This window comes from Triturus cristatus, chromosome 1_2 (genome assembly GCF_964204655.1).
Source record: "Triturus cristatus chromosome 1_2, aTriCri1.1, whole genome shotgun sequence".
NCBI lineage: Eukaryota > Metazoa > Chordata > Amphibia > Caudata > Salamandridae > Triturus > Triturus cristatus.
The window spans coordinates 118,879,627-118,906,119 of record NC_140580.1 but is presented as its reverse complement, the minus strand read 5'-3'; the positions used below and the strand labels follow the sequence as shown (position 1 = coordinate 118,906,119).

The following is a 26,493-nucleotide window of genomic DNA, read 5'->3' as shown; positions in this document are numbered from 1 at the left end:
TAGGCCATGACACCATGACGTGCCAATATTCTGTTTTTGCCGGTATTGGATGGAAGTGGTGGCTTGAAGAACATGGTGGCATCATAACCACCTGTGGAATTTCCTGCTGTTGAGGGCAGGGCTTGCTCTGGTGCCATCGGTTGCCCGCTTGGACCTGCTCCATTCATACCATCTGAGCCCCAGCCGCATGCTTGCATCAGTGTTGTTGCTGCAGATCTGATGATGTGTGGCCTCTTTTTCATCTTTGGCTGTGAGTAACTGTTTGGTCTCCTGTACATGGTTGTCACCGCTCTCAACCTTCTACATCGTACCTGGTTTTCACCACTATTAGCGTTTCGTGGCACCTGGATGATTCTGCTTTTGGTGCGCTTCTCTACATCTGGCTTTCGCAGACGTTTGTGCTTCTCTGTATCTGGTTGTTGCTGCCTTTAGAGCTGTCGTACTGTATGTATGCTGCCTCTGTTGTGTTGCGGCACAGACCTGTTTCAGTCATACCAGCATGTTACGGGCTGTGACAACTTTCCGTAGGGCCTTTGCCTTCTTCGAAAGTCTTGCACTGTCTGGAGTGGCACTTTGCTCCACATACGCCAACCTTCGACTGTTTCACTACGACTGAGGCGCACATGATCAGTTTGATGCACCTCGGCAAACTCTCAGGGAAAGCACTCTTGTTGCTTTGGTTTGCAGATCCGCTAATTCGTTGGTTGTTGTAGCGTCCACCCCAGCATGATAGCTTGCAAATTACCACGCCACACACGAAGCTCTAAAGTGCACGTGCTTATTCTTCACAGTGCAACCTTTAACTACCTGTACGCACTGCATCATGAACTTTATTAACCACACCCAGACACACCCAAACAATAACATCATTCTTCTAAGGAGTCCATCAGGGACCAGAAGGGTCCTGCTATTCATATTAACAAGACACTATAGACACCCCATGTCAGCACCCCGCATTTCACACAAGGACACAAAGGAATGCAAGGCAATACTTGGTAAAGAACACAACAAAGCTGATTTTACAAGGTAACCAAGGGTTTATTTCACAATATAAACTGCAACATTTGATACAAGCTACCCTCTAAAAAGGGAAAGCCAAAGTACAGGTGTGGTTTTAACTTCACAGATCTCCTGTCTGCTACACCCCAAATTTGTCAGTTACACTAAACCCTAAACATCTCCGTTCTGTATACCAATCAATGCTAAAAGCACCAACACGCTGTTTAGAATTCAATTCCATCCACTGAAACCAGACATACCGGTTATTGCTCAGATAAATAAAACTAGTCTACAAAAAAAAAAAAAAAGGGTAAAGGTGTGGGAGGGATATTGGGTGGTGTGGGAAGAAACAAAAAGGGTAACAGGTTTGTTTTTGAGGATGCTGTAAGGAGAGCAGCAATTCCAGGGAGGAATTAATAGAATTTGTGGACCTGCTTTGTTCTTCCCTTTCCAGCACCAGAGACTTGAGAGGAGTGGCTTGGTGAATCCCATGCTGAGGTATGAGTGGTAACTCTGTACATTAAAAGGTGCATGTATCAAAGACTCCAAATCACTGAAAACCCTGGCTGGAGAAACAGCATAACAGACCCCGCCTTTACTGCCAACACCACCACAAACTGCTTGTAAGAAAAATATACAAAATTGTCCAAAAAAGTCTGTATTTTGTAAAGAGTTCTGAAAAATGTTCCCGAGAGGGTAGAAATAGCACCAATTGCAGTCTTGCAGTAGAACCTAGTCCTGTGGCTGTTGCAAAGGGATAGAAGGAGGGGTGGGAGGTCAGGAGTGAGCAGGTAAGAGGGAAGGAAACAATTACTAAAGTCCTGAATGTTTTGCAAAATAAGTTCTATTTTCGATTCATAACATTGTTGGCTGTGCACCGAATGCAGACATAATCTTCCTTTTCTGCCATTTCCGAGGTAACTCCAACACAGATCTGATGAAACCATTGGTTGCAACTGCCGTCACACTGGACCCAATCTACCTAAAGTTAAAGAGAAAAACAAATAACCTGAGAATTATTGCAGAAATATTATTTTGACTGCTCTATTGGAAATTAGCAGCCATATCTGTCAACACGTTGTTTAATTTGAAGTACACAAAAGAATAAGTTACTTACCTTTGTTAACGGTCTATCTTATTGATACTCTAACCACATATTCCTTACCTTGTACATCTTCGCAGATGCTAGACAATCTAAAAACTTTTGCAATAGCTCCTGCACGTTAACAGGTTGGGTCACAGACCTCTGCTGTGACTTCGCCCTGTCTCCAAACGGGACGACATGCAGCTGTATAAAGGAGCCACCGAAGCACACTGATGCCTGGTGAACCCAATAAACGGTGCCGAACCGGAGGGCAGCAATTCGCATCTGAACCCAAAGGCGGAAAAAAAAAATCTAACAATGGAGTCGATGCCCATGAGCACTATCACCCAAAGGAGTCACCACCTACCTTGTGACTAGAAAAGACTTCTTCGAACAAAAACAAAGTGCAAACATCCAGACCCAACTCTAGATGGCAGGCTATGTAAAGCATGTGATCTACAGCTCACATGCCTCGAACATTATCTTTCATTGGCAGTGCAAGCCAGCTAACTTGGGACCTGATTAGAACATAAAAGTCCACTACATAACAGGAAAAACTGGGCGGTTGGTGAGGAACCTGTGGTCAGTATTCACTGAAAAGAGTGTAATTGAAGGGTAGTACCCTTCTGATGGATACGTCTAACTACAGATGCCTCACATTCGGAGCCAATACAAAAGCAAAGCTCCCTGCAATGAGAATTGTTCAGGGAGCAGACATTACACAAGGAAGTCTTGCAGGAGCAAGCTGGCAAAATGATCCTCTGCTTAGTTGTGCATTAATGTAGTTGTGCCTGGTGAAAGTATGGAAAGATACCCATGTGGCTGCCTGGCAAATATTTAAGACTAGAGGTCCCAATCTTAAGCAGTTGAAGCTTCCTGATGTTGTTAGACCCCTCAGCTACCTTTGACACAGTCGACCAGTCCACCACCTTCCAAGGGATTCACTGGCAATCTCCTTCAATGGTTTTCCTCCGCTCTTTCTGCCAAGCATCAGTATGTTCACCAGGCCACCTCCAGGTCCCAATATATGCCCATCACTTCCAGAGTCCCTCTGGGTTCCATATGGTCCCCAGTGATCTTCAACCTATATCTAGAGCACCCTGGGGTTCCACTTGCAGATGACAGCATCAAGGCTCACCAATATGCTGATGATACATAACTCCACATAAATGGTGCAATGTAAAAATGATGCCCCCCATAAAATGTGAATGCAAAAGGATGGGCCCCAGAGTATCCCAAACCTCACAAATATCCATTGGCCTTGGGCAGAATGGGGCACCGTTGAAATGGTTGCGGGCCCCTGAATGATTGGAGGTCCCCACTGCAGTGCTTAGGCTGCAGGGGGCTGTGTCACGCCCCACTCTACTTGAAAGTCGCCTCTGCTTCAGACATCAAACACCTACAACACTGCCTCCACTTTATCCAGATCAGGATATCCAGCACCTACCTAAAGCTCAACTAAGGGAGAATTTCAGTTATTTGCCAAAAACGACGAGTAATGAATAGTATAGATTTGGCTCACTAACCTGAACCTTGACAGTTTCGAACCCTAATTTTAATCGCATGCCAAGTCACTTGGATTCACCCTGGACATTGACATCACCCTCAAGAAACACACTGCAAAAACACACATGGCCTGGTAGCAGCTCACTTGTGTATGAAAATGAAACTATTTCTTCCAGACTTCCGAACTGCTGTTCAAACCTCATACCTTTGAGTCTGGATGGTGGTTAACACCTACAGGAGCACTCCGTAATTGCATTTTACGCGCCCTGTCCTGCTAGAGCTTCACTGACTCCCCTGGTGGCACATGGTGTACCTGTGGCCAGAACACCATCAGACTGAAAACCAAGAAGTGCAAAAAACTAAAAAAAGACAGCAGGCTTTTTACATCTATATATCGAAGATCGGGACCAGCATCCCTGTATCCATCCTGACTACCTGAACACTGCATTAATTTAGGAACGAGCAGAAGATGCACCTCTTTAAACAACACTACATCACAATGAATAGACAATCGACAAACCAGCAACCTCTATCACTTGTTGACTTTATGTTCATATTGGACACTGTACAATGTTCAGCTGACTTTTGGCTAGGTTTGTGCTACAAAGAGTGCATGCATACATATATATATATTTGTTTAAGAGGTCAGCCTTCATGTCAGTGGGGAGCGGCAATTTAAGGACTTGTGCAGCACTCTGAAACACAACTGCAAAGTAGACACCATAAAGACTAATCCAGGGCAGAGTTCAGAGCGGTGTCTAAGCTACTGACATTCTGCAAATCAAGATATAGGCATCAATTTAACAAGATGGAAGCAAATGATCTCCCTTTTCATCATGCAGAACATGTTGGAGGCCTTGAATGATGGTTGATTTTGACCCCAAAATGTCCTCCATCCACTTCAACTACCATTATTGAGGGTATTAAACTACAATATATAGTTCATCACCTTTAGCAATAGTTTTGGTAATTGAATACCTCTACATCCGACAGGCTCACATAGGCGCACAAGCACTTGGCACAGCTGTTAGCGGAGTAGGATGACTTCGACTGTAGTCAGTCAGCACCATAGGAGAGAGAGTGACCTGGAGGCCTCATTGGGTTAATGGCACACCAGAGGGAGGCGGAACGAACATTAACTGCAGCTTGGTGTGCTTGAAACAACGTGCTGCTGCAGAGTAGATTATGGCGCAGGAAGCATCTTCTACTAAAATGTTATAGGATGAGAGGTGGACAGAGGTTAGAGTTAGGTGTCACGACCACCAAACGCGCAATCTACTGCTGGAGTGGAAGCCTCTGGATGTCGAGGAGCTATGGTTGTGCTTCCTGTTTTTTGCCCCCTACTTGTCCTCATCTTTCGACTTTGCCCTAGACGTACCCAATAGCAGCTATTTTGACAGAGACCGACCCTGCTTCTTGTTGTGTCTTGCAAAACAGAGCTGTGCCTCACTGTCTCCGAGGGGCTTCGAGTGAGCAAAGGACATTTGCTGCATGAGTCATGTTTGGTGCCAACGCATCATAAGCGAACGTCTTGTATGTGTGCCACTATCATAGTTCCAACATGCGACATAGCTTGAAATAGGTAGTGTTCTAGGCAGACAACCCTTCACACTGCCAAAGTCTTGTTGATGTAAACTGATATTGGTAGTTATAACAGGTTCACTTTATCAAATCTGCGTCCCGTGGCCCCCTGTGCCCAATCCCGGGGTACCTACCTATCCTCCAACTACCCAACTTACCTCTCGAAGTGGTGGTGGCACCTGAGGAAACCTCGTCCACGAGCTTGCAGTCTTTTTCTAAACCGGAGATTTCCCATTGAAATCAATTGAGCGCCCGAAGGCTCAAAAGCACTCTGCACCCAGCCGCCCGAGTGGCCCTGGCAGTGCAACCTCTACACCTATCTACTTCCCCACTTGCCCTGAGTAAGTGACCAGGAGCCCAGCTCCCACAGCCGCGTGGCTTGCTAGTCAGCAGCCACCAACCAAGGCCCCCCATCCCTCATAGGATAACATTGGGCCTAACTCTCTCTGCACCCGGCCGCCCTAGTGCCGCTGGGAGTGAACGAACTGTACCTACCTGACCCTGGGGGACCCCGGAGTCTAAGCCCAAAACCTCAACTCTGCCAGCCGAGTACTTACCTTTAAACCAATAACTCAATTTTCTTCATAGGGTAACATTGACTGGCTTTTTCCTGAAATTTCTTCTAAGTGTGGACTTTTCAAAACTAAAAATATTCACCAAAAATCAGCCGAGTAACGAAAACGAAAATACTTACCTGCTCTAAGGTGAGCTCCCAGTGCTGGATCTTGGTGCCCAGCACTGACTCTGAAAACTACTTACAACTGTACTTACCAGTAACCCAATTTTCTTCCATAGGAAATCATTGACTATTTTTCTGTGAAATTTCTTCTAAGAGTCAATTTCTGCAATCTTTAAATATTCTTAAAAAATCGTATAATATCTGGAAACGTAATTACTTTTGGATAAAGGTCCCAGTACTGAGTCTAGGCACCCAGTACTGGATTACAAAAGTAATGAGAACATACTATACCTGTAACTTGAATTTTCTGCCATAGGGAATCATTGACTGTTTTCTATGAAATATTTTCTGTCAACTTTTAAAATAGCTAAATATTGTCTAAAAATCATCACAGGAATTAAGTCGACTTTTCTCACTTGGTTCCAAGTACTGACCCAGGACTGAATCTAGGATCCAGTCCTGGAATTCCAAAAGTAATCCTAAAACTAATCTGTAGCAAATAACATGAAACTTCCATTGAACTCAATGCATTATTGTGTTTAAAATAGTGTTGCCTATTGCAACCACTTGTAACTGTTTACACAAGTCAATTGCATATTGCAAAAGTATTTATATAAAGCATCTCATTCTGAGAAAGTATATTTTAAATCCAATTGTTGGTTCTAAAATAAAACAAGCATATATTTTTTATATATAAACCATTGGCCTAGAGTTCAGTTCTTGAGTGTGAGAGACCATTTGCTGACTGAGTGTGTACAACAAATGCTTTACACTATCCTCTGATACTGCCTTACTGCTTGACCAAGCTACCACTTTAGAATGTAAGGTTATATCTAACTTTAGCCCCTGCCAAGCCTCTGGGGACTGTGGACTCTGTACACCCTGTACCTATTTGGGAACAGTATATACAGAGCCACTTTCTCACAAGCAGTACCCCCTTACATGAGGTGGGTAGGACAGAGTGGTCAGGGAAGAGAATCCTGAAGCATAGCTAATGCCAAATTGCCATGCCTCCTTGCTTCAGAGTCCATGTGATAACAGTTGGCGAAAGTTGCGATGTAAAGACTGAGTTGTAAAAGCATGCGTTGTAACGTCATATATTCTGGAGGGACGCCAATGTCATAACACGGCAAAATCAGCGACTGGGATTCCTCTGGCATGTGCAGAGGGGAAAGACTTCCCTCTGGTAGAATGAGCCCAGATTCCAATGGGTGGCTGTATGAAGCTGGCTCTGTATATACTATACCAAAGTGAGGTATAGTGTGCGCTCAGTCCAGTGGACCCCCAAAAGCAGACAGAGGTAAAGTTAGATAGAACCTTACTCTCGATTTGTGGTAGTGTGGTCGAGCAGTAAGGCAGTATCAGAGGACAGTGTTAAGAATTTGTTGTAAACAGTCAGCAAATGAATTCACACACTCAAATACTGAACTTCAGACCAATTGTCTTTGTATAAGAATATTCTTTTAGTTATTTTATTTTCTAGAACCAAACAAGCATGGCACAGGTACGCAATAAATACTTTACAATAGTAATGCAGTTTGTAAACAGTTTGGATTGCAATAGTAAATGTACTTTGATTTGACTTACAGTATTGTTTCAGAGAATTGCAATGATTTGTAAACACAGTACATAGACATGAATGGGATTTTCAGTAAAATACCAGGTTAGTTACTTTTTGGATTACATTTTTTACTCAGAGTAGTATGCCTGGATACTACTCTGGGACATTTCCTGCAAACAAGTAAGTAAAATCGTTTTTGTTAAAACAGTTTAATTTTAAGGAATTTCTTTAGGTTTTCAAACTCCACACTTGGAAACTTTTCCAAGAAAAACAGTCAATGTTAGCCTATGGATGAAAATAGTGTTATGGTTTTGAGGCAAGTATTTGGCAGTGGGAGTTGAGGTTCTGGAGGTAGACTCACGGGTCCCCCCGGGTCAGTGATGCACTCTCGTTACACCCTCAGCAGCACTAAGGCGGCAGAGTGTTGAGGCCCAATTTTATCCAATGGGGGATAGGGGGCCTCCGGTTGGTGGCCGCCGACGACCAGGCCACTTGGCTGTGGGAGCAAAGCTCCTGGACTTTAGCTCAGGGCAAATGGGGAAAACAAGCCAGCACAAAAGGTGCACCCTCCTCTGCGCTGGGGCGGTCGGGTGCCCTGTTGTTTTCAATGGGGATTTTTGTTTTTTAGCTGCATGGTCGGTCCAGGAAGACTTCTGAGAGGAACTAACAGCTGGGCAGGTAAGTTGGAGGGATCGGGGACATAGGTGTACCTCAGGTTCTTTTCTTCAGGGCGCAGGGCGGCTGGATGCAGGGGTGTCTTTTGAGGTCGGATTTCACCTTACAGGCCACTCGCGGTTGTGGGGGGTCTCCGTGCAGAGGCTGCAGGTGACGTCAGGAAGTCCTGGATTGGTCAACCCACGGTGGACTCGGAATCTGGAGTGCTGGAGGACCTCGCTGGAACTAGTGGGCCACTCGAAATCGGGCCATAGGCAACGGGTGCAGTGGTAGTTCCAGGCATCGGGTTTCTTTGTCCTCAGCAGTCTCTGAGCCTGCTTTCAGAGTTTCTTTTGAACAGGGCTGCTGTTCACAGGAGATCCAGTCTTTGTTGAAGGCAGTCAGTCCTCCCAGGGGTTCTGGAGGTTGCTGGCTGCAGGTCAAGACAATTTTTGGGCGCAGGATCTCCGGAACCTGGCTGATAGGGCTGGGGCCAAGTCAGTTGTTCTCTGCAGTCTCCTCTGCTGGGCGTCTTCTTTCGTCCTTTTTCTTCTTAGGTTGCGGAAATCTGCTTTCTTGGTTCAGGGCTGCCCCCTAAATATAGTATTTACGGGGCGTTTTAAGGGGTCTCTGGGTCAGTAGCCAATGGGCTACTGACCTTAGGGCGACTACACCCTTGGTGTGCTTACCCCACGTGGGGAGTGAGCACAATCCCTAATCCAGATTGGGGAGTGACTGCCGTCTGCAAGAGGGCAGGGGACTTCACCTCGCCACCCCCCACCTGAGGGGTGGAGTTGGCAGAGGTGGGCACACCTTCTGGGCTGGCTAGTTTTTCCCGCCTGTCTTCCCGCCGAAAAGGAGGGGAGACAGGAAGGGGGCCTGCTCCTGATAGCAGGAGAGGCTGGGGGTCGCATTACAAAGGCTGCCAGGCCTTTGAAACTCCCCTGCTGCAGATGGCTCTTCCTAGGGGAGGTGTGAACAACTCCGCCCAGGAAAGGCTTCGTTTCTGGGCTCAGGGAGCGAAGGCTCCCACCCTAGGGGTCCAGAAACATGTCTCGTGGTGGCAGGCTGGTGTGTACCAGTCAGGGAACCCACCAGAGGCTGGTCGTTTTTCAGAGGGCATCTCTAAGATGCCCTCGGTGTGCATTTTTCATTAAATCTCACACTCGCATCAGTGTGCCTTTAATGTGCTGAGAAGTTTGATACCAAACTTCCCAGTTTTCAATGTAGCCATTATGGTGCTGTGGAGTTTGTAATGACAAGCTCCCAGCACCATATACTCTTAATGGCAGCACTGCACTTAAAATGTCTAAGAATGGACTTAGACACTGTAGGGGTACAGGGCTCATGCACCTGTACCCTCACCACTGGCATAGGGCACCCAGCTAGAGGGGTGACTGATCTATGCCAGGGCAGTGGGTTGTAGGCATGGCACACAGGAATGTGTGCCATGTCGACTCTTCACTTTGTTCTGCACCAAAACATGCAGTCTGCAAAGGCAGTGTGTGTGTGAAGGTACAGGGCCTCTAAGGGTGGCACAATAAGAGCTGCAGCCCTTAGAGGTCTTCCCTGGTAACAGTGCCCTGGGTACCTGTGGTACCATTTACCAGGGGCTGACCTGTGGCCAGAGATGCCAATTGGGTTAGTTTTGAGGAAAGAACACAGGCCCTGGGAACCTGATTGTCAGGGACCCAGGGCACATCAAGTGAAAGTGCATCAGTAGTCTGGCAAAAAGTGGGGGGGTTACGGCAACAGAACAACAAGTTACTTACCTTCGGTAACGATGTATCTGTAAGAAACATTAGTTAGTTAGATTCCTCACCTTAGAATATCCCCAGGCATCAGGCTGGATCCGGAAAGATTTTTGTAGCAATACCCCTGCGCGTCGCTAGGCGTCGTCTGCGGCTCCGCGTCCGTCGTTGGCGTCGTGCGCCGGAATGACGTCGGAGTACTTATACGCCGCCCTCGCGCGCTGACGTCAGTTCTTGTACATAGCTTTCCGCGCCAGGGACGCTGAGCCATGCAAGAGACCGACACTGGTGCCCAAAAATCTAGGGCCCTGAAAGGGAGAACCTTAACCCTAGATGTCGGTTCGCAGAACGGGGAGGCTGGGTGGGTCGGTGAGGAATCTAACTAACTAATGTTTCTTACAGATACATCATTACCGAAGGTAAGTAACTTGTTCATCTGAAAGAAACACGTTAGTTAGATTCCTCACCTTAGAATAGATACCCCAGCAATACCAACCCCGGTGGTGGGTCTGCGAACCGAGTTCACACCAGAAAGTCCTGGAGAACAGAACGGCCAAAGTGGCCATCCCTCTGGACTTGGCTGTCCAGGCAGTAATGTCTCGCAAACGTGTGCAGCGAAGCCCACGTCGCCGCCTGACAGATGTCTTGCAAGGGGACTCCCCGTCCCAGTGCAGTCGTGGCCGCTGTGGCCCGAGTAGAATGGGCCCGTAGCCCAACAGGAGGAACCTTTTTCGCCAAAGAATAGCAGGTCTTAATACACAACACGACCAACCGAGAGATGGTCCGCTTGTGCACAGCTTTACCCTTCTTAGCCCTTACGTATCCAACAAAAAGTTGGTGGTCCACCCGGAACTGTCTTGTGCGGTCCAAATAAAAGGATAGCGCACATTTTGGGTCCAGACGGTGGAGCCTCTCTTCATCTTTTGAAGGATGCGGAGGAGGAAAGAAGGTGGGCAGCGTGACAGATTGCCCGATGTGAAAGGGAGTCACGACTTTAGGCAGGAAAGAAGGACATGAACGGAAAGGAAGGGAGGCTTGGATGACAAAGCCTGGAGCTCACCCACCCGCCTAGCGGAGGTGATTGCAACCAAGAAGGCAGTTTTCAAAGTCAAATGACGGATGGGACAGTTATAAAGGGGCTCAAAGGGAGCGCACATCAGAAAAGTGAGAACAAGGTTCAAGTCCCAATGAGGCATTACGAAAGGAACAGGAGGGTACATATGAGTAATGCCCTTGAGAAAGCGTGAAACACCAGGGGACTTGAAAAGAGAAGGCTGATCAGGAAGCCGATGGAAGGCAGAGATAGCAGCAAGATAACCTTTCAAGGTGCCCAGAGCAGAGCCCTGCTGGGCCAAAGAAAGAAGAAAGAGGAGAACCTCAGAAAGAGGGGCAGAAAGGGGATCCACAGCCTTTGCTGTGCACCATGCCACAAATTTGTTCCACCGGCAGGCGTATACCGTCTTTGTGGAGGGACGCCTGGCTGCCAGAATGAAATCACAGACTGCAGGAGGCAAGTCAAATGGCATCAACTGCCGCCGCTCAATCTCCACGCATGTAGGTGGAGGCTGGACAGGTTCGGGTGGAGGACCGTCCCCTGCTGCTGCGACAGAAGATCCTCCTGAAGAGGCAGTCGTATCGGGGGATCGATGGACATACTGAGTAGCTCGGGATAGCAGTACCTTCGTGCCCAATCCGGAGCCACCAAGATGACTTGGGCCCGGTCGCGCCTGATCTTCTTCAGCACTCTGGGCAGAAGTGGTAAAGGCGGAAAGGCGTACAACAGACCGCAACTCGACTCGCGACGAAAGGCGTCTGAGCGAGTGCCGCCTTGGAAACTCCAACGCGCAGAACTGCTGACATTGCGCGTTCTCTTCGGTGGTGAATAGATCTAACCAAGGCTCTCCCCACTGCAGAAAGAGACCTTGCGCCACGTCCGAGTTCAGACGCCATTCGTGATCCATCATGCACCGGCAGTTGAGTTCGTCCGCTCTGGCGTTCAGAGAGCCCGCCAGATGTTGAACCACTAGGGTGATGCCCTGGTGTTCCAGCCATGTCCAGAGGCGCAGGGCCTCCTGACAAAGGGTCCACGACCCCACCCCACCCTGTTTGTTGCAATACCACATGGCGGTGGTGTTGTCTGTGAACACCTGCACGACACTTCCCCGGACAGAGGGAACGAAGGCTTTCAGTGCAAGTCGGATCGCCCGCAGCTCCAAAAGATTGATATGGAGCCGAGTCTCCGCCGGAGACCAGAGTTCTCTGATCTCCGCCTCTCCCATATGGCCCCCCCATCCCAGGAGGGACGCATCCGTCACTACCACGTGCTCCGGTTGGGGAAGGGAGAGGGATCTGCCGCTGACCCAATCGCGATTCGTGAGCCACCACTGCAGCTGTTTCGCAGTGCCCTCCGAGATCAAGACGTGGTTGGACAGGTTGCCTCCATGCTGGGCCCACTGAAACTTCAGGTCTCACTGCAGAGCCCGCATCCGCCATCTGGCGTGAGGTACTAACAGGATGCAGGAGGCCATCAGCCCCAGAAGCCGCAGCACCAACCTGACCGAAATCCAGGACAGAGGCCGGAAGATGGGAATCAGGGCTCGAATGTCCAGGACCCGCTGTTCCGGCAGATAGACCCGGAACTGCGCCGAATCGAGAACCGCCCCTATGAAAAGGAGCTTTTGGGAGGGACTCAGGTGCGACTTCGACACATTGATGGAGAACCCCGGCGAATGCAGGAGGTCTACCGTAGTCTGGAGGTGGGAGACGACTTGCTGGGGCGAGCCCGCCTTCAACAGCCAGTCGTCGAGATAGGGGAAGACTGGGACCCCTGATCTGCGCAGATGAGCTGCGACCACCGCCATCACTTTCGTGAACACCCGAGGGGCACTGGTGAGGCCGAAGGGGAGCACGGTGAACTGAAAGTGCTCCTGACCCACCGTGAACCGCAGGTAACGCCGGTGGGCCGGCAGGACGGGGTTGTGGAAATAAGCGTCCTGCAAGTCCAACGCTACCATCCAGTCTCCAGGGTCTAGGGCAGCAAGAACCTGAGCCAAAGTGAGCATCTTGAACAGTTCCTTCCGGAGGAAGGCGTTCACGCTTCTGAGATTCAAGATCGGGCGTAGGCCCCCTTTGCCCTTCTTGGGAACCAGAAAGTAGTGGGAATAGCAATCACGACCTACTTCTGGAACAGGAACGCGCTCGACGGCCTCCTTAGCCAAGAGGGCCGAAACCTCCTCCCGGAGAAGATGCAAATGACCCCCCGACATACGGTGGTTCTGCGGTGGCATGGCTGGAGGGGTCGTCTCGAAGTAGAGGGAGTAGCCCCTTCGGACGATTTGCAGCACCCACCTGTCCGAAGTGATGGAGCGCCAGTGGTGCAGGTGATGGCGAACTCTGCCCCCCACTGGCGTTGAATGGGCCTGAAAGCTCGGACTAGGAGGGCTTTGAGGCGGATGCTGCCGGGTGGATGTGGACTGACCGGCACGATGTCCTCCAGAACCGCCTCGGCGGAAACCACGTCCGCGACCGCGTGCAGGCTGGTTCTGCGGCCGGTGGCTGGGCGGACGTGAGGAGGCGCCCCTTCCTTGGCCACGAAAGGGGCGAAAGGCGGAAGTTTGCGGCCCCGCGGCCGCAAGACCCAAGGACGTGGCCAGGGAGTCCTTGAACCGGGCCAGCGCACTGTCCGTCTTCTCGCCAGACAGGCGAGTGCCATCGAAGGGCATGTCCATGAGGGAGCTTTGGACATCCCCTGAAAACGACGTGGACCTCAGCCAGGCGTGACACCGAAGCGCCACCGTGGTGGAAATTGCCCGACCCAGCGAGTCCGTGGTGTCTAGTCCACATCTAATGGCGTGCCGCGCTGCATCTCGCCCGTTAGCAAGTGCTTGGGTGAGTCGCTCCCGGGCCTCCTCCGGGCACAAGGGCAGCACGTCCTCCACCGCATCCCACAGCGAGTGGGCGTAATGGTCCAAAAGGCAAGCGGTATTTAAAGACCGCAGTCCCAAACTCAGGGACGAGAACAGTTTCTTGCCAAACTGCTCCAACCTCTTGGATTCCCTATCCGGAGGAGCGAATGGGAAGGAGGATTGGGAGGTAGAGGCCTGGATAACCAGGCTCTTTGGGGTGGGGTGGTGGGAGAGGAATGTGGGTTCGCCCGGAGCAGGGCGGTGGCGCCGGGCAACGTTCCTGTCCACAGGAGGGACTGTGGAGGGCTTGGACCAAGTGCCCTGGAGAACGTCAATGAGGGCCTCATTAAACTGCAGCAGAGGCTCAGTGGAGCTTGCTGTCGGTTGAAGGACCTCGGTGAGGACGTTAGTCCTCACAGCCACAGCAGACAACTCGAGCCCCAGGGCTTCGGCCGCCTTGCGCAGCACCACAGAAAAGGCTGCACCTTCCTCCGAGGCCACAGTCGGAGGAGAGATGAATCCAGCGTCTGGAGAGGTATCCAAACCGCTGGCGTCCCCCAATTCCTCTGCCCAGTCCTGAGACAATTGGGCCTGTTAAGCCAGAGGGTCCTGAGACTCCTCCCAGTCGCCCTCATCATCCGATTCCTGGTAGACAGGAGGAATGATCGGAGCCGGACGGTGGATGAAGCGGTCACCCATCGGCGCCGGAAACGGCGTCGGACGGCGCCGGGTCCGGAATAGGGCTAAACTGAGGCCCGACGCCGTGCGGGGACGGCGTCGGGGGCGGAACCGGTGTCGGCGGAGGAGGTGTCGTGAGGTCGACCGGCGCCGGCAGAGATCCAGGCCTGGATCCCTCGGGGACCTGCGGCGTCCGGCCCGGTGCCCTCGACGGCACCGGGGCCGGAGCCGCCGGCACGCGAGGTGCCCAGTCTACCCTGCGGGGCCCGAAGGTGCGCCGGCAGGCGTCGACGGCGGAGCCAGATTCCTCATGGGCGAGAGGAAGGCACCGACCTCCGCCGGAGTCGCGTCAAACCCAGGGACCGGAGGGTATGGGGACGAGCACGGCTCCTGCGGCTCCGACGGAGCCGCGGGGGTGGAACCACCCGGACACTCGGCCGGGTCGCGCGACCGGCGAGGGGAGTCCAAAGAGCGAGGACGCCGCTTGGACTTCTTAGAATGTTTGGAGTGACGGGACTTACCCGAAGATCCCGACGAGCGATGTCGATGGCTGCGGCTCCGCGAACGGTCCTTGGACCTCCTCCTGGACCGGGACCGAGAGCGACGTGGAGCAGAGTGTCGAAGCTCGAGTAGCTTACGGGACCGCTCCCGCCTAGCCTTCGACGTCAAGGCCTGACAGTCGAGGCACGACTCCGCGTCATGGTCGGCCCCCAGGCAGTACGCGCACCGGCAATGGTGATCCGTTACCGACATCAGTCGGTGACAGGCGTCACAATGCTTAAATCCAGGCATTCTACCGGCACCAGATATCGAGTTGAGTAACCAAAAGAGGTCAAAAAGCGACGCGCAAGGGGTATTGCTACAAAAACCTTTCCGGATCCAGCCTGACGCCTGGGGATATTCTAAGGTGAGGAATCTAACTAACGTGTTTCTTTCAGATACCCACTTTCCTACTGTGGTTTATTTTGGCAACACATTTTGATACACAAAATGATCCAGTGTAAGGTCTTTTCTGGACCACCTTGTCCTTTCTGGTGCGTGCTTAAGTCATGTTGGTAGTCAGATCATACCTCCCTTGTCTGGTCTGCATATTAAGTGACTGCGTAACAGGTGTCCAGACATTGTAATCGCTCCTCTTCCTCAGTAGGGAGGGGTGGCAGGAAAAGGGGCGGGCGGGTAGGTTAATAACTAGTTGACCCGGATGGAAAGGGGTCACCGCCTTGGGCGAGAAATCCACTTTTGTATTCTGGACCAATTTGTCTGGGCAGAAGCATATGAAAGATGGCACCTGCAGCTCGTTGACAAGTCTTGCCAAAGTAATCGCTACAAGAAAAATGGACTCAGTCTTAAACAACAGTAAATGGAACAGACAGCTGTGAAGTGAGCAAAACGGTCCCCTGTCAAAAACAACATTCGGTTCCCACTGGATGTAGAAAGGAACAGGAATCCCTTCCAAAAAATATAATCACAACTAGGGATTTGAACAGGGAAGGGTGGGCTGGCAGACAAATGCTCACAGGCCTGGAAAATAGTCCCGGACAGTGCCCACTGTACAATCTGGCCGGTGATAGAGCAAAACATAGGACCTACAAAAGACATGTCTTCAGTGGATCAACCTTCTGCTCTGCACACAGTGACAAAACGTGTTTACCTCCCAGAGTAAAATGATTTCGTCAAGGGGTTGCCTCTCATGGCAGTTGGAAGTGTCACTGCTCACTCTCCATGCATGAAGGTGAGCCTCAGGAAGTTGGGTTTGGAATCTGACCATCCAATTGAGCGAGGTAGTCTGTCCTGGTACATTGTTAGGAAAAGCCATTGTAGCTGCCTTTCCTCTAGTGGAATGAGCCTTGGGCATAGATCAAAGAGGCTTCTGTGCTAACTGATAAGCCAGTTTGATACATGACACTATCCACCTGGGGATGGAACGCTTGGAGGCTGGAAAACCTGTTTTGATTGAGCCGTAATTAATAAACAGTTGATCAGATTTCCTTATCGCTTTAGACCTGTCCAAGTAGAATTTCAAAACCCTTTTCAGGCCTAAAGAATGAAGGGCCCTCTCAGCTGGTGTAAAGGGATTAGGAAAAAAGGTAGGCAGCGAGATGGATTGATTGACATGGAAGTCCGACACCACCTTCGGAAGGAAAGAGGGGCGAGTCCTCAGAACGAACCTATTGAGATGAAAAACCGTGTATGGTTCCTTAGAACAGAGAGCTTGAATCTCGCTCACCGTGCGAGCTGAGGTGATTGCTACCAAAAAGGCTACCTTCCACGTTAGGTGTTGGAGGGTTGCTTGTGGACAGGTTCAAACGGAGGACCCATCAGTTTAGACAGAACCAGATTCAGCTCCCAGGGAGGCGAAGGAGGTCGGATAGGAGGGTAAACCTTCTTTAACCCTTGTAAAAAGTCCTTCAATACCTGCATCTGAAAGAAAGAAGGGTGAGAAGGAGACCGCCTGCATGCCGTAATGGCAGCCAGGTGTACTTTTATGGAAGAGAATTTGAGACGTGCCTTAGCTAAGTGGAGGAGATAAGGTAAAAGCACTTACTCTTGCCCCTTGGTAGGATGGCAACCATTTTGCACACACCACAAATAGAAACGCTTCCATTTACGAGCATAAGAGTGTCTTGTGGAAGGTCTTATTGCTTCTTTCAAGATACTCATGCAGTACTGAGGGAGTCCTAAATGACCATATTGGAGGACCTCAGGAGCCATGCTGCCAAGTTCAGTGAGGAAAGGTTGGGGTGATGAATTTATTTATAAGGTTTTATATAGCGCGAACGTGACCCACGAGGGTATCAGAGCGCTTTACAGAATGTATATAGTTAAAGAGACATAAAACATAATGTAATATACACGCATTAGATATTCGTCATTACTTACAGTAGAGGCAAAAGGTATAAGATAACATAGGTATAAGATGACATAGTAGACCAGTGGACGAGAACATGATCCCAGAGGGCAACGTCATATTGCAGACAATAAGGTTATTGGGCCTTAGGTCTGCATTGGGATAAAAACAGACCAATAGTGTTCTCTTTCCATCCACACAGGGTATCCAGTAATATGCGGATCGTATCGGTGACTCGAAGCCAGTATAGGGTCAGGACTTAGGACGTAAGTTTGTTCATTAGGAGGATTTTTACCTCTTTTTTGAAGGCTGTAAGGGAAGAGATTCCCCGAACCAATGGAGGTAGGGAATTCCATATCTTTGGGGTGATCCCTGAGAAGGCTCTGCAACCAATTCTCTTTTTATGAAAGGTTTGTGGTTTCAGAAGTAGAGAACTCGCGCTTCGTAATTGTCTGCATCCTCCGGATCGTTCTAGTTTTTGAGCTAGGTAGCTGGGTGTGTTGTTGTGTAGTGCTTTATGGGTCATGCAGGCAATTTTTAGATGAACTCTTGCCTCATATGGCAGCCAGTTCAGCGTTTTCAGGGTCGGGGAAATGTGGCTATTTCTTTTAGCTCCTGATACCAATCTTGCAGCAGCGTTAAGTGAAGCCCTCAACGGGGCAAGCTTGTATCTGGGGTGGCCACAGAGAGTGGTGCTTTCATAGACTAGTCTTGATAACACCAAGGCTTGAACTGCCATTTTTAAGTCGCTCTGCGGGAGGAAGGGTTTAAGTTTCCTTAGTAAACTCATCTGGTGATTGGCTCCCTTGGTGGCCTTGCTGATGTGCGACTTCATATCCAGGTGTTTGTCTATGGTGACTCCCAGGGATTTTACGGAATGGATGACGAGGGGAGCACATTCAAAGACGGATAGGTGTTTCATCCACTGCTCTATCTTTGGGGTGTGATTAGGTGGGGAGATGAATGCTCACGTTCATCTTGGACAGCAGGTCCGGTCTGCATGGCAATCTCTTGTGTGGGCATTCTGATAGGTGCAGAAGGTCCGGGTACCACCACTGCCATGGCCAGTCCGGAGAGATCAGAATCATCCTTGTCTCGGAGTGGGAGAGTTTGGTTATGACCTTAGGGATGAGAGGAAGGGGAGGAAAAGCGGATACAAAGCCTCTTGACCATTGATCAAAAGGGCATTCCCTCTCGATCCTGGTCAGTAGAATCTTGAGGCAAAGTCGCAGCATTTTTTGTTTGTATCGTCCGCAAAGAGATCGATGCTTGGACGACCCCATTACCGGAAAGTTTCTTGAACGACTTCGTCGTTTAGAACCCAGTCCTGCTGGTCCTCAAGGTGACAACTGAGAGCGCCTGCTTGTGAATTCTGCTCCCCTGGTAGGTGTATTGCTGTAATAGTCAGATTGCTTGCAAGGAGCCAATGCCAGAGAGCTTGGGCCTCCAGGGACAGGGATGCAATTGAGTCCCTCCCTGCTTGTTCAGATAGTACATGGTGGTCATATTGGCCGTCTGGACTAAGATGGAACTGGTCTGAATAGATGGGAAGAAGGCCTTGACGGCTAGATGCAAAGCTCATAGCTCATAGCTCCAGCATGTTGATGTGATATAATCGCTCTTTTGACAACCATCGACCTTGAGTCTGGAGAGACCCCATGTGCGCACCCCAACCCTGGAGGGAAGCATCTGTGATTAATGATTGATGATTGAGAGGGAGGGGACTGATGGAACGGAACCCCTACCAGAAGATTTTCCTGTTGCATCCACCATGCAATCGATGCTCTGGCTGCTTTTGACAGATGTATCCTGTCGTCCCATCGAGCCGTTCATTGGTCCTACTTGCCCTCCAGATCCTGCTGTAAAGGACGCATCCTCAGCCTGGCGTTGGGGACAAGAAAAGTGCAGGAAGCCATCGACCCTAAAAAAGAGGCAACCTGACGGCCTGAAGGGAAATTGCTGCGCAGAATCTGCTTGCATTTCAGAGTGATGGATGACAGTCTCTCCTCCGAAGGAAACACTTTTCCTACTGCGGAGTCTATCATCTAGCAGATAGTGGATTCTTTGCGTGGGATGCTGAGTCGATTTCTCGAAGTTGACCTGAAGGCCCAGTTGTTGGTAAAGAGCTAGACATCGTTGATAGTGGACCCTCACATTCTGGGGAGAAGGGTCCTTCAGAAGCCAGTCGTCGAGGTAAGGGTAAACAAACATTCCCTTGCGCCATATAACAGCTGCTACTACTGCCATGCATTTTGTAAATACTCTGCGAGCTGACTTCAACCCGAAGGGCAGGACTTTGAACTGATAATGGGTCGATCCCACCAGAAAACGCAGTAACTTTCGGTGATGTGGGCTGACTGGGATGTGGAAATATGCAGATCTAACAAACACATCCAGTCCCCTTGTTGGAGATGGGGATATATTTGATTGAGAGCCAACATGCAAAACTTCTCCTTCCGGATGGATTTGTTGAGGGCGTGAAGATCCAGGATAGGTCTGAATTCTGACTTCCGACCTTTCCTCCTCACTATGAAGTACCTTGAGTATACACCTCGACGCGATATAGGAACTTCCTCGATGGCTGATTTTTGCTGATTTCGCTTTACCTACCTGTAACACACCTAAATTTAGTATTTAGGGGCACCCTGAACCTTCCTTACTCAGATTCAGCAACCACAAGAAAAAGAAGAGAAGAAGGATGAGAAGCCGTGCAGAGCTAACAAGAGGACGACGCCCATTGACTTGGCCCCAGCCCTACTGGCCTGTCTGCCCTCGAACCTGCTCCTGCAAAACCCCGGCGTGTTCAACGGACAGCAACCTCAAAAACCCGAGAGGATCTGCCTGCCTTCACTTTCCAAGCTGTTTCTCCCGTGAACACTGGACGTGTGAACTGCAGATTCTGGTGCCAGCCAGGAACCGCGAATCTTGCACACTCTGCACCCGCCGAATCCGGCCCGTGCTCGAGTGGACAAATACCACGAGGAGGTCCCTCCGGCGATCCGGACCCGAGATCCGGTGACCCCTGACCTGCCTCAAGCCTCCTGACAATGCCTGCAGCCTCAATCCAGAGGACCCCCCCTACCACGACCAGAGGTGGTAAGAAAATCCAACGTCCCAAGGCACCCCTGCACCGGACGCCCCACGGCCTTGAATACCCAACCCAGAGGTGCCTAACCAACCCTCTACATCCCAACTTATCCCTCGAAGTGGTGGTCACTCCTCGAAGATTCTCGTCCCCGAGCCTGCAGTGTTTCTTTGTCCCGGAGAATCTCCATTGAAATCAACAGGGCACCCAACCTCAAAACAGCACCCTGCACCCGGCCGCCCTAGTGCCGCTGAGGGTGCCCCTTTGGTGCTAACTTGGTCCCCAACTTGCCCTGAGCTTAACCCTAGGAGCTTTGCTCCCACAACCCATTGGTCTGCTTGCCAGCAGCCACCAATCGGAGTCCTCCTATCCTCCATAGAATAACATTGGGCTTCAACACACTGCACCTGGCTGCCCGAGTGCCACTGAGGGTGCAACAACAGTGCATCACTGACCCTGGGAGACCCCCGAGTCTTACCCCAGAACCCTAACTCAAAAGACCGATTACCTACCTGGAAACCGATAACCTCTTTTTCCTCATAGAATAACATGGACACTTTTTCTCCCAAAAAGTTTCTAAGTGTCGACTTTTGAAAATTACAAATATTCCTTAAAAATCAGCCGAATAACCAAAACGCATTTTCTCAACTGTTTTCAGGAAATGTCCCAGTGCTGAATCTAGGTATCCAGCAGTAAGAAAAAGTATCTTTAACATAACTTACCTGCTAAGTGAATTTCCTCCCGTAGGATAACATTGGTGATTCTATGTGAAAAAGTTTCTAAGTGTCAACTTTTGAAATGCAATAATATTCTTTAAAAATCGTACTTCTAACTAAAACGCATTTACTCACCTGTTTTCAGGAAGTGTCTCAAGGCTGAATCTAGGATCCAGCCCTGTGTTACTAAAAGTAATCTGAAAAGTAATTAACTGCATTTTACTTAAAAAGCCCATTTATTCGAATGTACTATACCTGTAATGTGTTGCAAACTGCTTACTTAAACTGTAACCAAAATCAGTACCAGTTATACTTCAATCTTGAACTGTGTTCAATCAAGTAATTTACTACTGCAAAGTATTTATATGCTTACCTGTACAAGGCTTGCTTGGTTCTAGAAATAAAACAACAGTATATTTTTTATACAAAACAATTGGCCTAGAGTTCAGTTCTTGAGTGTGTGAATTCATTTGCTGACTGAGTGTGTACATCAAATGCTTAACACTGTCCTGTGATACTGCCTTACTGCTCGACCAAGCTACCACTTTGGTGAGCAAGGTTCTATCTAACTTTAACCTCTGCCAAACCTCTAGAGACCCTTTGACTCTATACACACTGTACCTCACTTTGGTGCAGTATATATAGAGCCAGTTTCTTACACGAAGTCTTATGTCTCGACGTCGAAAGTTGAGCCAACACCGACCGAGACCTACTCCTCGACATTGAGCGTAGCCGGGTTGACGCCAACGGAGGGTGTTGATCTGTTACCTGATGACTCGACGTCGAAATTGCCGTCTTCAATCTCTGCGTCGTGTGGTGCACCGGCACCGTCGACTGTGGAAGTCTAGACAACGACATCTCTTTCTTCGTCGCTGGAGGTATATTCAACGCCGATGGAGAACAAATCGGGATCTTACTTCTCAACGTCGATCTGGACCTCTTTTTCTTCTGTCTCACTGGAAACCTTCCTCTGGATGTAGATTTCTTCCTTTCAGAAAGTCCATAGAGACGTATCCTTTCTCTCTCTTTGAGAGTACGCCCAGACAGCTTTTTGCAATGCTGGCAAGTCTCTGAGGAATGAGAGTCAGGAAGGCAGAGAATACACAGAGAATGTATGTCAGATTTGGCCTTCTTCTTGCCACAGGAGGGGCAAGGATCAAAAAGAGATGGGATTGTGAGAGAAAAATAACCAATTTATGTCACAAAAAATGGTAGTACCTCACTCTAGGACTTAAGACGTTAAGTTTAAAGTAAAAAACCACAATTAAAGGTTGGATTATTTGACAAAAAAGTCAGAGCTGAGAATTCCAGGGTCCTGACTGAAGGAGCCGGAAAGAACAACTGACCTAACTCTCACCCCTGGGGCATGATGGGAAGCTGGGTGTCATGGCTGCCTTAAAGGCACAGTGCCAGTTTATGTGTTTGCAATTGCTTTAATTTTCTATGCTATTGGTTTTCAATGCATCTATAGGCTAACAATGCTTGCTCTTTTGCAGATTGGTTTTTATTCTACTCATTAAAAAGTGTTCAAGTAATGCTTGCCTTCCTGTTGTCTATCTTCTATAGTATGTGGTTGCAAACACAGTTTTTATTACATTGATTAGCCTTTTATAGGGGCTGCATTGATGTGTGAAAAGATGATATATGTATATATGTAGAGCTGTGTATATATGTTTCATATATATTTTTTTATTATTTCCGGGGTCCCTACGCATGGAAAATTCAGTGCTTATGACTATTGATGAGGATCCCCTGGAAGAGAAATGTAGCCAGTGCAAGTTCTTTCACGTAGGTGGGTGCCTCACAGAGCAAAGATGGTCTGGACCACCTCCTCATGGAGAGGCTACTCAGTCAAGATGAGGACTGTCTGTCCTGGAGGCAGATGGCTGGTGACCAACCAGAGTGTGTTTGCACTCCCAAGCCAAGAGCTGTGGTGCTTACTGACAGAAGGTGAGACCAAACTCCTCCCTGCCTATTAGCATACCATATCATATTATCGGTCATGATCTGGACAGACTGGCCTCGAAGGGAGAAAAGCTTTAAGGGCCAGGAAAATAGCCTTCTTCTTGAGACAATTAATGATTATGATGAACCTACTCTTAAGGAGATAACAGGCCCCTGATCTCCAGTTGCTCCAGATGCAAACCCCACTAGGGGGGTGGCTGCATCTATCACTACTGTAGTCACTGCTGAAGGAGAATAAAATTATATCCCCCTTGTGACAGGAGCTCCTCAACCAACCACTAGAACTTTTCCCTTTCTTTTCAGGTTGTATATAGCGTGAACTTGACCCGAAGGTATCAGAGCACTTTACATGAGCACCAGTTGTGTTACACAAGGACACATTCATTTTTGTTAAGCATGGGAAGATTAAGTGATTTGCCCAGAATCACAGGATGTTGAGCGTCATTGCCAAGACTCGAACCCAGTTCCCCAGATTTGAGACCGATCGCCCTAGCCGTTAGACTACATACTCTCCCCAGCTTAAGTCCATCGCAGTGTCCCAAGATGTAGCGACTGAGTCTGACAAATCTTCCAGTGTCTTAACAACTACTGACGGAACTGCCACTAGACAGCACCCATATGCCAGTTTACATATGTGGCGAGAAGAATGCAGCAAGCCAGCAGACCTAGCAGGAGAAAAACCATGAGAACTGAAACTCAAGCCCCCTCCCGAACCACTGGAATCCTTTCCAGAATGTCATAGATCATCTGAGAAAGGAAGGCTCTCAAAAATGTTGCGTCCAGTACTGCCACTATGAACTGCAGGTGCTAAGAGGGCTTTTCATGAGACTTTGTGATGGTGATGAAATAGCCCAAATTGAACAACAGGGATACTTTGCCTGCAGGTGGTCAAACTCCATCTGTGGTGAGTTGGCTTTGAGCAACCAATCGTCTAGGTTCTGGAATACGGAGATCCCCAACCTTATTAGATATGGGACATCCACTACCATCACCTTGGTGAAGAATCCAGGTGCAAATGTTATTCCAAATGGCTGGACCGTGAACTGGTAGGTAGTGTGTGGAACTGCATGATCAGTATTCGGAAATACAAATCCTGTAAGTCAAGGGACACGACCTTGTCTTGTGCTTCGACAACCAGAGGTTCTTGGACAGCACCCTTAAAGTTTCCTTACACAAGTAAAGATTCAAGATCATGAGGTCTAGGATTGGACAAAGACTGGTGTCCTTCCTGGGAACCCAGAGAGTACAGAGCAGTACAGCCTCGGGTGGTGATGGCATCCCCACAGCTCGATACACCTGGAAGGGAAAGGGTATGTGAGAGGCTGTTCTATTGCATATTACCAAGCCAGCCTCAGGTGGTGATGGCACCCCGCAGTGTAAGAAAGCGCCCTCTTTTTGCATGGTTGCCCCCACTTTTTGCCAAACTGCTTATGTACTTTGAGTGTGCCTTCTGTTCCTGACAGCAAAAGACACACAATTGATGGACGGAATGCAGTACAAATCAAAACATTCACCCCCAGTCAAGAGATCTGGGTTAAATCCATCATTTTTTGCTCACCATGCCACCCCAGTTTAGACCTGGCCATATGCAAATCAGTCTTGACCCTGTGTCTCATGGGAACAGTCCAGCCCGAACTGCCAAGCCAGGTCCTCCCTGGACCAGAAACAAGCATCCTAGGACCGTTTTCGGGGTTTCACCCCTCTTCAGCCAGGATAGCTTGATTCCAGTGGCACAGTGAGCCCAGGACCCACGTCTGGGAATCTGGCGCACATAGGGCGAGAAAGCAAAAGAGACACAATTGATGGATGGAATGAAGAACAAATCAAAACATTCACCCCCAGTCAAGAGATCTGGGCTAAATCCATCATTCTTTTGTTCACCGTGCCACCCCAGTTTAGACCTGGCCATATGCAAATCAGTATTGACACTGTGCCTCATGGGAACAGTCCAGCCCGAACTGCTAAGCCAGGTCCTCCCTGGACGGGAAACAAGCATCCTAGGACCGGTTTCGGGGTTTCTTCCTGGTTGAAGAGGGGTGAAACCCCGAAACCGGTCCTAGGATGCTTGTTTCCGGTCCAGGGAGGACCTGGTTTGGCAGTTCGGGCTGGACTGTTCCCATGAGGCACAGGGTCAAGACTGATTTGCATATGGCCACGTCTAAACTGGGGTGGCATGGTGAGCAAAAGAATGCTGGATTTAACCCAGATCTCTTGACTGAGGGTGAATGTTTTGATTTGTTCTGCATTCCGTCCATCAATTGTGTGTCTTTTGCTTGGGTTCCTGACAAACAGGTACCCAGGGCCTATGTTCTTTTCCTAAACTGCATTAAAAACAAAACCCAACTGACACTCTTTGGCCACAGGTCAGTCCCTTGTAAATGGTACCACAGGTACCAAGGGCGCTGTGGCCAGGAAGGGCCTCTAAGGGCTGCAGAACTTATTGTGCCACCCTTAGAGGCCCTGTACCTTAACACACACACTGCCATTGCAGGCTGTGTATTTTGGTGCAGAACAAAGTGAAGAGTCGACATGGCACACATCCCTACAACCCACCGTACTGGCATAGGATCCCTCTCTACGCCCCATTCATTGCCTTTGACCTAGGGCGGCCTGTCGGTGCGATCTAGCTCCGCTTACACACCGGACACTATTACCCTCCCTCCATCTACAACACCACGTACCATTGTGCTCAGCACTCATCTATCTGTAACCCGGTCCTGATGATGATCCTAATCCTAATGGATCGAAACGTCATCCCAGCACAACTTGTGGCGCCCTATACGCTGGTTCACCAAAATGCCTAATTTCATACAAGTTTATGTGAATACTTACCTGTGAACCATAAGTAGTTCTGTATCATTGTGACATTCTCACCTTGCGCCGCCTATCGCTGTTCCACTTGTCACCTGCGTCGTCCACCTTGAATGTCACGACCACTTGTGTACACAAAGTTCTTCCGGTTATTTACGTATTTATTGCCTAGAGTGCTGTTACAACTGTTCCCAATTTGTCAGTTTTCACGAATGTAAGTTTTGCCTTGTATTTTCTCAATACAGGATGCCATTGGCACATTTAACAGAACAAAGAGTCTCCCTACTTTCTTTTCTTGCAATGTCTTGTACATGCCGATTTACCAGTCTTGTAAATAATACCGGTTGAGATATTGTTGTTCGTATACACTAGTTCACCCAGATCTCAACTAGGTCTATGGGTTTACTCCTGTTGCTTATACGCAAGTCAATTTTTAGACATTGTATGTGCAGTAAATGCCATTAAGAGGATATGGTTCTGGGAGTTTGTGAGTACGAACTCCACAGTACCATAATGGCTTTACTAAAAACTGGGAAGTTTGGTATCAAACTTCTCAGCACATTTAACCCACACTGATGCCAGTGTGAGATTTAATGAAAAATGACACTCAGAGGGCATCTTAGAGATGCCCCGTGAAAACCGACCTAACTCTAGTGTCCTGGCTGAGTGG

At 49.1% G+C, this 26,493-nt stretch overlaps 1 pseudogene across 1 annotated transcript in view; it reads right to left on the bottom strand.

Moving 5' to 3' along the window:
• Window positions 1-1,017: 1,017 nt before the first annotated feature.
• Window positions 1,018-26,493, bottom strand: part of LOC146866929 (lysine-specific demethylase 5B-like) — a 545,361-nt pseudogene continuing 519,885 nt past the window's right edge. Inside the window, exon 14 of the transcript XR_014966708.1 lies at window positions 1,018-1,981. The product of XR_014966708.1 is annotated as a lysine-specific demethylase 5B-like (transcript). The remainder of the gene's footprint in view (window positions 1,982-26,493) is intronic.